This window comes from Pelophylax lessonae (assembly GCF_965119305.1).
Source record: "Pelophylax lessonae genome assembly, chromosome: 1".
NCBI lineage: Eukaryota > Metazoa > Chordata > Amphibia > Anura > Ranidae > Pelophylax > Pelophylax lessonae.
In genome coordinates, this window is record NC_138768.1 from 610274682 (window position 1) to 610287612 (window position 12931).

Genomic DNA, 12931 nt, shown 5'->3' on the forward strand with positions numbered 1-12931 from the left:
CCTGGCTGGGAGGAGTGAGAGTTGCTGGCTGGTTGAGTGAGTGAGTTGGGTAAGTGAGGTGGTCAATCTCCGGAGCCCAGAGGGGGCTCTTCAAGTAGGCAAATTAGGCAGCCACGAGGCCCCTGTAAGCTCAGGGCCAAAAATGATTGCCTAATTTGCCTATTTAAAGAGTCGCCACTGCCACCCCTCTCAAAGTGCCGCCTGTGTCCAATGGAATTAGCAGGACCCACGGTAGGGCTGGCCGTGATAGAGATCAATGGTCAGGAGTATCATTCAGCCTAGTGTAAAGACAGCAGAGGTCATTATATAATGTGTAGCACAATATACAGGGATAACGGTTAGGGGTAGTTACATACAACACAGTAAACAAGTTGCAGCAATCAGAATGATGTAGTGTCTAGTGTACATTACATTACATACTCCTTACTACTATATGTGGTACATTTATTGTATTTCACATACTTAAGGCTTCTGCATGGTGTACTGTACATTTCAGAGCACTGCACTCTGTACATTATGTTCTCCTGATCCCTGCACTCTATATGGTATATTGTAATTACATACTCCTGACTAGAGTTGAGCGGACACCTGGATGTCCGTGTTCGGTGGGTCCGGCCGAGCTTGAAAAAAAAGTCTGGGTCCCTGACCCGGACTTTTTCCCAACTTGACCCGGACACCGAACCCCATTGAAGTCAATGGGGACCCGAACTTTTAGGCACTAAAATGGCTCTAAAAAACCAATGGAAAGGGCTAGAGTGCTGCAAATGGCAGCAAAATGTAGTTAAGAACATGGCAAGTGCTCTGCAAACAAATGTGGATAGGGAAATAACTTAAAACAACAAAAAAACAGAAAAATAAAACAATTTTCTTCATCTGTGAAGGACGAGGCCCATATGGATTAGGAGGGAGGTTGAGGTGGTGGTGTAGGTGGAAGCGGTGGTGGAGGGGGATGAGGTAGCCAACACTGCTTTTTTTTAGTAATTTTAAATGAGGGTACACCCCAAAAGAGTGAGAAAGATCAAAAATATAACAATGGCTGGGTAAGGCCGGTATCCATCTCTATTCTGCACAAGGTACGGAAAAGTCCTGTGGGATCCATGCCTGGTTCATTTTAATGAATGTGAGCTTGTCCACATTGTCTCTGGACAGGCGGCTGCACTTGTCTGTGATAACGCCCCCAGCCGTGCTAAATACACGTTCAGATAATACACTGGCTGCAGGGCACGCCAGCACCTCCAAGGCGTAAAGGGCAAGCTCAGGCCATGTGCCCAATTTGGGGACCCAGAAGTTGAAGGGGGCAGACCCGTCATTCACTACATGTGGGCGTGTGCACACATACTGCTCCACCATGTTGGTGAAATGCTGCCTCCTGCTAAGACGTTCCATATGAGCTGCTGGTGCTGCTCTTTGTTGTGGCGTGATGACAAAGCTTTTCCACATTTCGGCCATGCTAACCCTGCCTTCTGAGGTGTTGGCGGTGTCCTGGTTGCGTTGGTGACCTCTTCCTCCTCCTCCTCCTCCCCCTCTGCCTTGGCCTTGTGCTTCCACTGTGGCCCCGCTGTCAGGTGGGAATGCCAGCAGCATCGCGTCTACCAGCGTGCGCTTGTACTCGCGCATCTTGCGATCACGCTCCAGTGAGTGAATTAAGGACGGTACATTGTCCTTGTAACGGGGATCCAGCAGCGTGGCCACCCAGTAATCAGCACAAGTTAAAATGTGGGCAACTCGGAGGTCGTTGTGGAGACACTGCAGCATGTAATCGCTCATGTGTGCTAGGCTGCCCAGAGGCAACGAAAGGCTGTCCTCTGTGGGAGGTGTATCGTCTGTGTCTTCTGTATCCACCCTCAGAGCCACTTGGGAATGACTGCCCTAAAAGCCATGGAAATAATCCCTCTTCCTCCTCCTCCTCCTCCTCCTGTGCCACATCCTCTTCCATCATCGCCCGATGCCTTTTTTCAAGGAGGCATAGAAGCGGGATAGTTAAGCTGACAACGGCGTCATCGGCACTGGCCATGTTGGTGGAGTACTCAAAACAGCGCAACAAAGCACACAGGTCTCGCATGGAGGCCCAGTTATTGGTGGTGAAGTGGTGCTGTTCCGCAGAGCGACTCACGCGTGCGTGCTGCAGCTGAAACTCCACTATGGCCTGCTGCTGCTCGCACAGTCTTTCCAGCATGTGCAAGGTGGAGTTCCACCTTGTGGGCACATCACATATGAGGTGGTGAGCGGGAAGGCCGAAGTTACGCTGCAGTGCTGACAGGCGAGCAGCAGCAGGGTGAGAACACCGAAAGTGCGCACAGACGGCCTGCACTTTCTGCAGCAGCTCTGACATATCGGGGTAATTTTGAAGGAAACTCTGCACCACCAAATTCAGCACATGCGCCAGGCAAGGGATGTGCGTCAAACCAGCTAGGGCCAGAGCTGCTATGGGATTTCGCCCATTATCGCACACCACCAGGCCGGGTTTGAGGCTCGCTGGCACCAAGAACTCATCGGTCTGCTGTTCCATGTTCCTCCACAACTCCTGCGCGGTGTGGGATTTTTCACCCAAACAGGCAAGTTTTAAAACTGCCTGCTGTCGTTTACCCCTGGCTGTGCTGAAGTTTGTTTTGAAGGTGTTACGCTGACCGGATGAGGAAGAGGAGTAGTAGGAGTTTGGAACAGGAGGCAAACTGAAGCGCCCTGCAATCCTCGGCGGTGGAAGGAGATGCGCCAAACAAATTTAAAAGGTGTATCTCACATGTACCAATACAGACTATGCCACAATTTAATTTTTTTTACCCCCAAAAGGGTGTATATTGAATAGCGGAATAGAAAAAAGTATATAAAACGGATTATCTCACACGTACAAACACAGACTAGGCCCCGATTACAATTTTTTGTACCCTAAAGGGAGGATGAAGAAGAGGAGTAGGAGGAGTTCGGAACAGGAGGCAAACTGAAGCGCCCTGCAATCCTCGGCGGTGGAAGGAGATGCGCCAAACAAATTTAAAAGGTGTATCTCACACGTACCGATACAGACTATGCCGCAATTTAATTTTTTTCACCCCAAAAGGGTGTATATTGAATAGCGGAATAGAAAAAAGTATATAATGGTGTATCTCACACGTACAAACACAGACTAGGCCCCGATTACAATTTTTTGTACCCTAAAGGGAGGATGAGGAAGAGGAGTAGGAGGACTTCGGAACAGGAGGCAAACTGAAGCGCCCTGCAATCCTCGGCGGAGGAAGGAGATGTGCCAAACAAATTTAAAAGGTGTATCTCACACGTACCGAAACAGACTATGCCGCAATTTAATTTTTTTCACCCCAAAAGGGTGTATATTGAATAGCGGAATAGAAAAAAGTATATAAAAAGGTGTATCTCACACGTACCGATACAGACTATGCCGCAATTTAATTTTTTTCACCCCAAAAGGGTGTATATTGAATAGCAGAATAGAAAAAAGTATATAAAATTGGTGATTTTTCAATAGCACTTGTGAACACAGCAGTGTCTTATGTTTTATGTCACGGTCAGCAGCAGGCTATGAAGGGGAAAAAAAAAAAATTCCCCTTTAAATTTGTAATTTTTAAATAGCAGATTAGAACAGCACTGTGTAGTAAAATATAGCTGAACGCTGCACACAACAGACTGATAAAAAAAATATTTTTTTTCTCCCTCCTCCTCCTCAGTGGGCTCAAGTGAGGGCAAAAAGATTGTTCACTGCACCACCCCCCACACAGCAAAATCGATGTAGATCGCTAATAGACAATTGATCTGTCCTGTGTCTCCTAATCTCTCCCTGCCTACTCTCTCCAGCCTGTCCCTAAAATGCTTTTCTATCTTTCCCTGCCTACACTCCGACCTGTCCCTACATTCTTTTTAGCCACAATGTTTTTTTTTCCTGTCTCTGTCCCTAATCAGCAGCAGCCAGCAACGTTGTGTGTGCTCTCTCCCTACACTAGAACAGACTGACGCGCACCGCGCTGTGCCTCTAGCTTATAAAGACCTGGGTCACATGCTTCAGCTGGCCAATCACAGTCATGCCATTAGTAGGCATGGCTGTGATGGCTTCTATGGCACACCAGTTAAACGCTTGTTGATTGGCTGTTAAAACCACGCCATTAAAACCGCGCCATTAAAACTGCGCCATTACATACAAAACCGGAAATAAAATTACCGAACACGGATTTTAAACCCGAATATACAGTAAAGTTTTCGGGTCTGTGTCCGGGTAACAAAAATCCAATTATCCGGTACGGACCCGAATAATACAGTCCGTGTTCGCTCAACCCTACTCCTGACCAAAGTTTTTATTGTCTCAACAGTTGCTTTTTGCTAAGTAGTCTGTTTTAAAGCTCTTCTTTACGGTATGCTCAAGTAAAGTGTTAGAGCTCTATCTCTCTGTCTGTTAGCTGTCTATATTCTGTGTGTAATAAAAAATATGTAATGAAAAGTTAAATTTTTTGTAACCACTTAAGGACCGCCCGCCGCAATTATACTGTGGCAGGCAGCCCCTCCTGCGCAAACCGATATAGGTATACGTCGGTCGCACCTGCAGCTAGGGGGCAAGCGTTCGCCACCGCCGGCGCGCTCCTGCCCCCACTCGGCAGTGGGGACTCAGATGCATGGGGCTCTGATTCCCCGCTAAGAGAGAAGAACGGTCAGCTGTTGTAAACACAGCTGATCGTTCTTCTCTCTGGAATGATCACAGAGTGCCTGTGATCCTTCTATGTAGGATTACAGGTCTCTGTGATCATTTCACAAGCCCCCCCCCCCCACAGTTAGAATCACTCCCCTAGGCTCACATTTAACCCATTGATCACCCACAGTATTAACCCCTTCCCTGCCATTGTCATTATTACAGTAACAGTGCATATTTTTAGCACTGATTACTGTAGTAATGTCACTGGTACCCCCAAAAGTGTCAAAAATGTCAGTTAGGGGTCCGATCTGTCCACCGCAATGTCGCAGTCCCACTAAAAATCGCAGATCACCGCCATTACTAGTAAAAAAAAAAAAAAACAATATAAATGACATAAATCTTTCCCGTAGTTAGTAGACGCGATAACTTTTGCACAAACCAATCAAAATACGCTTATTGCGATTTTTTTTACCAAAAATATGTAACAGAAAACAAATTGGCCTAAAATGTTTAAAAAAATTTAGATTTTTACATTTTTTGGGCAATGTTATATAGCAGAAAGTGAAAAAATATTGTTTTCTTTTTTGTTTTTGCGAATTGTCGCTCTTTTTTGTTTATAGCGCAAAAAAAAAAAAAAAACAGTTTTGCAGAGTTGATCAAATACCACCAAAAGAAAGCTCTATTTGTGGTGAAAAAAAGACATACATTTTATTTGGGTACAGCGTCGATTGACCGTGCAATTGTCCATTAAAATGGCCTGGTCATTAAGGGGGCAAATCCTTCCAGTCCATAAGTGGTTAAAAAAATCATTGTGCTAAGGTTTATAGGTCTCTGTGATACTCTTGCTTGTGGCACAATAATAAAGCATATTTTGGGGTTCTAAGAACTGTGGCATATGTGTTCTATGCCTACAGTATGTAGGTTGAGGTTATTGTAGGTACATCGTAGTCACAGGTCCTAGCGTCCCAACGCGTTTCCTAAGCACGCCGGCTTACTTCATCAGGGGCGGCGTGCTTATGAAACGTGTCGGGACGCTAGGACCTGTGACTACTCCATCTTTACTTTCGGCTTCTCGGTGGTACGCTTGTGGAACGCGGAAGGCGTCCGTACACCGGAGAACCGCTTGATGTGCATTTAAGCTCCATTATATCTTCCTAATTGTAAGTGCATCCTTTTCTTAATAAACTTATATGGTTTAACGTACTTCACTATTGAGCCCTTCTTGTTTCTTCCCTGGTCATATAGTTTGGAAGCCCATCTCCCGGGTTAACAGATTGGGATCTACAGTGGTTACGGAGAAAAGGTGCCTCCGTCTTATGCCTGGTGTCTTATGCCTGGTGCTCATGATCTTATCCGCGTGTCTGACCCCTTATAATAAGGGGTCCACAGCTTCTGGTAAGCGCATGTATATCTTGGGTGTTCTGGTGGAGGTGTATAGTGCCATATAACAAGCTTATCCATTGGTATTCAACATCTGCTGCTATTTTATGGACTATTTTATGGACACTTACATTTGACTGACTGTGTTATTTATATTTTCACCCATTACTAGATATTCCTTGCACAAAATATTTTTTGCTCAGATTTTTGTTGACTTTACACTTTACTGATTAACACAGTGGTTTTGGTTTAGCGCAATCGTATATTTAGCAATAGGTATTTATTTTATCATTCTTCACGTTTTTGTGTTGATTGCTGCTTCTAATTTGGGATCACTCCCCCACTGTTTTTGTTGCTTTTCACTTTGTCACCATTTATTATTTATTTTTCTGTCATTTTTTTAAATTTCACCTGAAAAGATTTATTTGTTCCTCACGATTTTCTCATTTTGCGCAGGTTTAGGGTTCATCACCTTATATATTTTTCCATGAAGAGGTAAGCTGGGTATAGACACTAATAAGAAATGCTGACATTTGAATATTTTAGTGCCTCTGTATTCAGGACACTGAGTGGGCACCCAAGGGCATGCAAAGGTATGTAGAGTCACTGCTAGATGCCTTCATTATAATGCTGCAGTCTATTTAGTGCCATATTGGTTATGACCATTTTACTTATAGGTATATTGCTTACTTTGGAAAGCTAAAGGGGACCCCAGGCACAAAAACAGCCATGGTTTGAGTAGTTCGCCCACATATTTTTTTTTTTTTTCCCCATGTGGACTGTTTAGATAATAGATAGAAAATAATGCTAGAAAACCAATATTTGCTCCTTTACACCTTACAACTCCTATGCGAATTAGGTTCTTGACAGAATCTTATTACCAAGAAAACTAAAGGTTACCTCTACTTGTAGACTTTGTTCTGTAGGTGCAGTGGAATGTCTTCATCATGCTTACTCATACTAGTCTATATTTGTGCTGCATACCTTAGTTTCCATTTAACTCTAAATATTAAACCAGTTTTTATTTATAACTTTGAGAGACTACGCCCTATCAAGAGGATGCTTAGGGCAGTAGATTTATAGAAAATAATGGGCAAACCTAAAGGATTTCTTACACCAGTCAAAATTCAAACCTAAAGCTACCAATCTGATTGCAAGATAATTTAAATGACCAGATCCCCAACTGGATCCCATATTCGGTCTCCACAGACCATACCATGTAACCGATATAACCTGGCACCCAATAGTTTTATTACAGTTTTTACAGATCTTCATTGATCGGGTGCATCATCCCGATCGTCACTGCCCCTGGATCATGAAAGCAACAGGTCACCTAGAGGAGGGAGCTTCATTCAGTATCTCCTACCAATGCTTAGGAGACACAGGTCACTGCGCAAGTTCAAGGAAAAAAATGTTTTGTGCATGACATGAAAGTAAGAACAAAGAGCAGATAAGAAAAACAGCCTAGTAGTGGGCAGCAAGATAAGCAGTCAACAGTCTACAGCCTCAGTCTCTGTCTCTGGCAACATATCCCAAGCCTCTAGCTTTCTCTTGGAACATACTGGCAGTCTTTCAAGGAAATTACAGTTTTGGGATAAATGTATTTCCTTTATTGTTTTCGTAATGGGCCATAAATATTATACAGTTATCTTTAGATTTTTTTCTTTAAAATTTACCAAAACCATATAATATGAGGTCAAATCTAAACACTTTCAATTTGTATGCAATCAGGAAGGCCCTTGCACTACATAGTTGAGGGTAAATCTAAAGGAAATCTAACAACAAAAGTTGTATAGTGTGTATCCATCTTAAAGCGGAGTTCCGGGCCTCAAAATCGATAAAATCGATTTTGGGCCATCCGCTTGCTGAGGGCAACCTGAAAAAGAAATGGATACTGGCGATTTTTGTTTTTGGTCACTTACCTTATTATAGAAGAAAATCGACTCACCTTCCTTCCACTTCCTCCCTCTGCGGCTGCGGCCCTTGCCGTCACTCCGGTTTGCGATGATTCCTGAGAGCTGAACGGCATCGCTCCCAGGAATCAATGCACCTGCACCGGCCCCACTCGTCACTTCCGGTGCAGGCGCAGCATTCACTGCTAAACAGCATCTGGGCATGCCCAGAAGCTGTGCAGGGATGCCGCGCCTGCACCGGAAGTGACGAGCGGGGCCGGTGTAGTGCATTGTGGGACTCCGACGTCACGGAAGAGGACACGAAGAGGGATGCTCACACCCACATCTGAGATGGCAGCGCTGGAGAAGAAATTTTCAAGGTAGGTATTTCTTCTAAAAGGTAAGTGCGACCCGGGACAGTTCAGAGGCTATCCATTGTGGAATGTACTAGCCCTGACTGTCCCGGGGGTATTTTTAGCTCAAATTGCCCCCCGAGGCCGGAACTCCGCTTTAAGATGACTATAAAGAACAATTAATACATTGTTTTTTTAATTTTCTTTCAGTCAGGTAAATGTGAAATATTACACTTGAATAATTTGTGTGTATATTATCAGGCAGCATGTGGAGCTCAGCGTTCCTCTTCACAAGTATGCCAGGCTAACCTTATCATTAGCGCTGAAAGAATGCTGTTGTTTACAGATCTTAAGGAGACCCTGTCACCAACTGCAGGTAACAGCAAAGAAAAATTAAGTATTTGAAATGCATAATTGCCGTGTTTTTTCCTTACTAGAAATGATGTGTATTCCCTTACAATGTGCTTTTGAACTTGCAAGCAAATGTAATTAATCCAGGAAGAATCAATTCCCTAGCACTTACTATTAAGCTTTATACTGTAACCCTCTTTGCTCTCTGTGCTAGCAGGTCCAGCAGTTCCATGCCTCCTTTCACCTTCTTACATTACTTTTTATGTAGCTGCCAAGGTAACCTGAGAGACAGTCTACTAGGGCTGCTGACTAGGGATAAGGTTTCACCACACAAACATACCTAGTATAGCACCCTACAGGTAGATGCTAGGTAAAATATAGTGGGCTTTGTCTGCCTAACAGCAGAGCCATGATTTATTTTTGTCAGGTAGGTTGTCATGGCTTCCAAGTGTGTCTGCTGAGAGAGGAGTATCCCCACTGGCTCTGTGAGAGGCTTCTCATAGGGCAGTGGAGGAAACCCAATCAGGGACACATTCAGGCTTGTAACTACCCCAGAAGGCAGATTCTGCCGCAGAGGATTCTGGGAGTGGGTATAAGTTTGAGGGGAGTGCATGACTCATGGTCTTTGGTGGGAAGCAGAGTCCCAGGAGGGAGAGTACGGCTGTCTCCCCTCCTGTTAGAGGAAGTGGATGTCTCTGGGTGCTGCCTGAGAATCCAGAGAGTGCTGAGTTGAGCTGAGGGGGTCCGGTGTGCTGAGAACCAGCGGAAAGAGAGAGGGGTCCAGTCCCAGGAAAGCCTACACAGGTCGTGAGTACTGAGGATTGCCCCTGGGGGTCTGCCTAGTGTTAGAGGGGACCACTCAGGAGAAGGTCCTAGGATCCAAGTGTCAGCTAGCTGTAAAGGGGGTGCCTAGTCAAAGGACCCTGAAGGCCTGTAAAGGGGGCACCCACAGTTTGGGCTCTGAAGAGTCACTGTACAGCGTGGAGTGTATCAGTTGAGAGTTTCAGCAGCACAGGAATTTACAAAAGAGGTACCTCAAGCCAGCGCAGGGCTGCAGGGAGCCAGTCAGTGACTTTTGAGCGAAGCAGTGTCAGGAGTCAAGTATTCTACAGTCCTGGATCTTCTGAAATGAGTCGGGGTTCCAGCACAGTTTTCAGTGTCACAGTGTATTCAAGCGTCAGGAAGCATTGGCTAGTGTTGGAAGGCGTCAAGACAGCGCTAATAGGCATTTCTTGCCAAAAGAGTCCCAAAAGTGTACCTAGTTGAGCCAGAGGAGTATCCCACTCATTCCCTTCTCCCATCCCCTAAATACAATAAAACAAACATAAAGATGCCGGAATTGTCATTGTCTCAGTTCTCACACCTGGAGTCACAGCTCACATGGGCTGGAGAGGTAACCGGTAACAATGGCAGACCCACCTCAGGCTTAATGCCTGGAAAACCTGCTACACTAGTAAAACGCATCTGACATGAAGCCTATTTACCTTTAGTAAACCAACCCCAAGGTATCACCAGATAACTTAAAAGAAGGCCTACATGTTAGAAACCTTTTCCTTATTTGTGCCCTAAAACCACAAGCATTTTAATGCACTAGTTGATGTGCACTAATAGGCACCATTTTATATTCTGCTGCAAAACACAGTCAGTGTTGGGGGTAATGAGTTACAATGTAACGCGTTACGTTAACTACGTTACTTTTTTTGGTAACGTATTAACGTAACGCGTTACATCCGTAACATCGGTAACTATGTTACTTTATACGGCTTGAGTAACGCGCTTTCCTGCGTTACCCAAGCCGACATCTCGCGCGGCCGAGGAGGAGGCGGGAGGACCGAGGAGATCGGGGGATCGTGTGTGGCTGAGGACTCGAAGGAGGTGGGAGGACCAAGGAGAGCGGGGGCTGTGGAGGACTCTGAGGAGGCGGGAGGACAGAGGAGAGCGGGGCTGCAGAGGACTCCGGGACGGCGGGAAGACAGAGGAGAGCGGGGCTGTGGAGGACTCGGAGGAGGCGGGAAGACAGAGGAGAGCAGGGGATCGTGTGTGGCCGAGGATTTGAAGGAGGCGGGAGGACCGAGGAGATCAGGGGATCGTGTGTGGCCGAGGACTCGAAGGAGGTGGGAGGACTGAGGAGAGCGGAGGCTGCGGAGGACTCGGAGGATGCGGGAAGACAGAGGAGAGCGGGGCTGTGGAGGACTCGGAGGAGGCGGGAAGACAGAGGAGAGCCGGGGATTGTGTGTGGCCGAGGATTTGAAGGAGGCGGGAGGACCGAGGAGAGCGGGGGCTGCGGAGGACTCGGAGGAGGCGGGAGGACCGAGGAGAAGACGCCTGCCACTGCAGGTAAGTGTACTGGTCACTCTGGCATTGAAAGGGTGCACACTGTGGTCAATCTGGGGCATGCTGTGGTCACTCTGGGGGCACGCTGTGGTCAATCTGGGGGCACACTGGTCACTCTGGCATTGAAAGGGTGCACACTGTGGTCAATCTGGGGGCACACTGGTCACTCTGGCATTGAATGGGTGCACGCTGTGGTCACTCTGGGGGCACACTGTGGTCAATCTGGGGGCACGCTGTGGTCACTCTGGGGGCACGCTGTGGTCAATCTGGGGGCACACTGGTCACTCTGGCATTGAAAGGGGGCACGCTGTGGTCACTCTGGCATTGAAAGGGTGCACACTGTGGTCAATCTGGGGGCACACTGTGGTCAATCTGGGGGCACACTGTGGTCAATCTGGGGCACGCTGTGGTCAATCTGGGGGCACACTGGTTACTCTGGCATTGAAAGGGTGCACACTGTGGTCACTCTGGGGCACACTGTGGTCACTCTGGCATTCTGGCATTGAAAGGGGACACGCTGTGGTCACTCTGGCATTGAAAGGGGGCACCCTGTGGTCACTCTGGCATTGAAAGGGGGCACGCTGTGGTCATATATATATATATATATATATATATATAAATAAAACAATAAATATTGTATTTTTTTTTGTGCACTACAAATAAATATGCACATTGGAATTTGTTCATATTTTTTTTCAAAAGTAAAGTAAAGTAATAAGTAGTGAAGTTACTTTTCAAATGCAGTAGCTAGTAAAGTAATTTCATTACTATTTACAGAAGTAACTAGTAAATAGTAACTAGTTACATTTTTTGAGTAACTACCCCAACACTGAACACAGTAAAATGCATTAAAACATGCCTAATAAAATGTATCTGGCATGAGGAGGTTAATTTATTTGAGACTCCTACTAAAGTTTGCAATTGCCCTACTTTTCATTGGCATTAATGGTAATGACTCTAAATCCATCAATGTTTTAGCATTTACTCGATTACTGCCAATGTGTATCTATGTGACTCATAGATAACCTTCATTAGCAAATAACTGCAGTCCCATTACGCAGCACATGAGATATAATTCTGCTTATCCTCATGTAATCATTTTTTTCTTGTTTACAAGTCGAAGCAGAATTATTTAGTAATCGAGCCAGGACCTCACATGCCCTGGATAGTCTGCTAGCCTCTAGTGGTGGTTTTCCCAGGGAAAGAACAAAAACTTGGCTTCAAGCAAATAGAACTGCTGAAAGGAGGCACTCTTGCAGCAATTTAAAAGAGAAATGTAGCGTAGGGCTAATAGTAACCTACAGCTTGTTTATTTGAGGTCCCTTTATAAAGTTTCTCACTGGTGTGACAAGCAAAGAACTAAGAGGTGGCAATTAATAAATGGTAAAACTTCAAAGTGGTTCTCAGTAGAAGACCATTAACCTAACAACCAGCTCCTATTATGTAAAAATCAAAGACTGACATCTTGGCACCATCGTGTAGAGCTACAAACATTTTCACAGTCTTGACAAATTCAAGTGGCTATGCTAACTGGACGTACCTTTGTGTTAGGCATTGTGCAGGGTCATTAGACCTGGAAAGATAGAAATGTACACTATATTACCAAAAGTATTGGGATTCCTACCTTTAGACACACATGAAACTTATTGGCATCCCAGTCTTAGTCCGTAGGGTTCAATATTGAGTTGGCCCACCCAGGCTGTCCACAAGGTTTAGGAGTGTGTCTTTGGGAATGTTGGACCATTCTTCCAGAAGCGCATTTGTGAGGTCAGGCACTGATGTGGACGAGAAGGCCTGGCTTGCAGTCTATGCTCTAATTCATCCCAAAGGTATTCTATCGGGTTGAGGTCAGGCCAGTCAAGTTCCTCCACACCAAACTCGCTAATCCATGTCTTTATGGACCTTGCTTTGTGAACTGTTCCAAATCATTTGGTGGAGGGGGATTATGGTGTGGGGTTGTTTTTCAGGGGTTGGGCTTGCCCCCCAAGTTC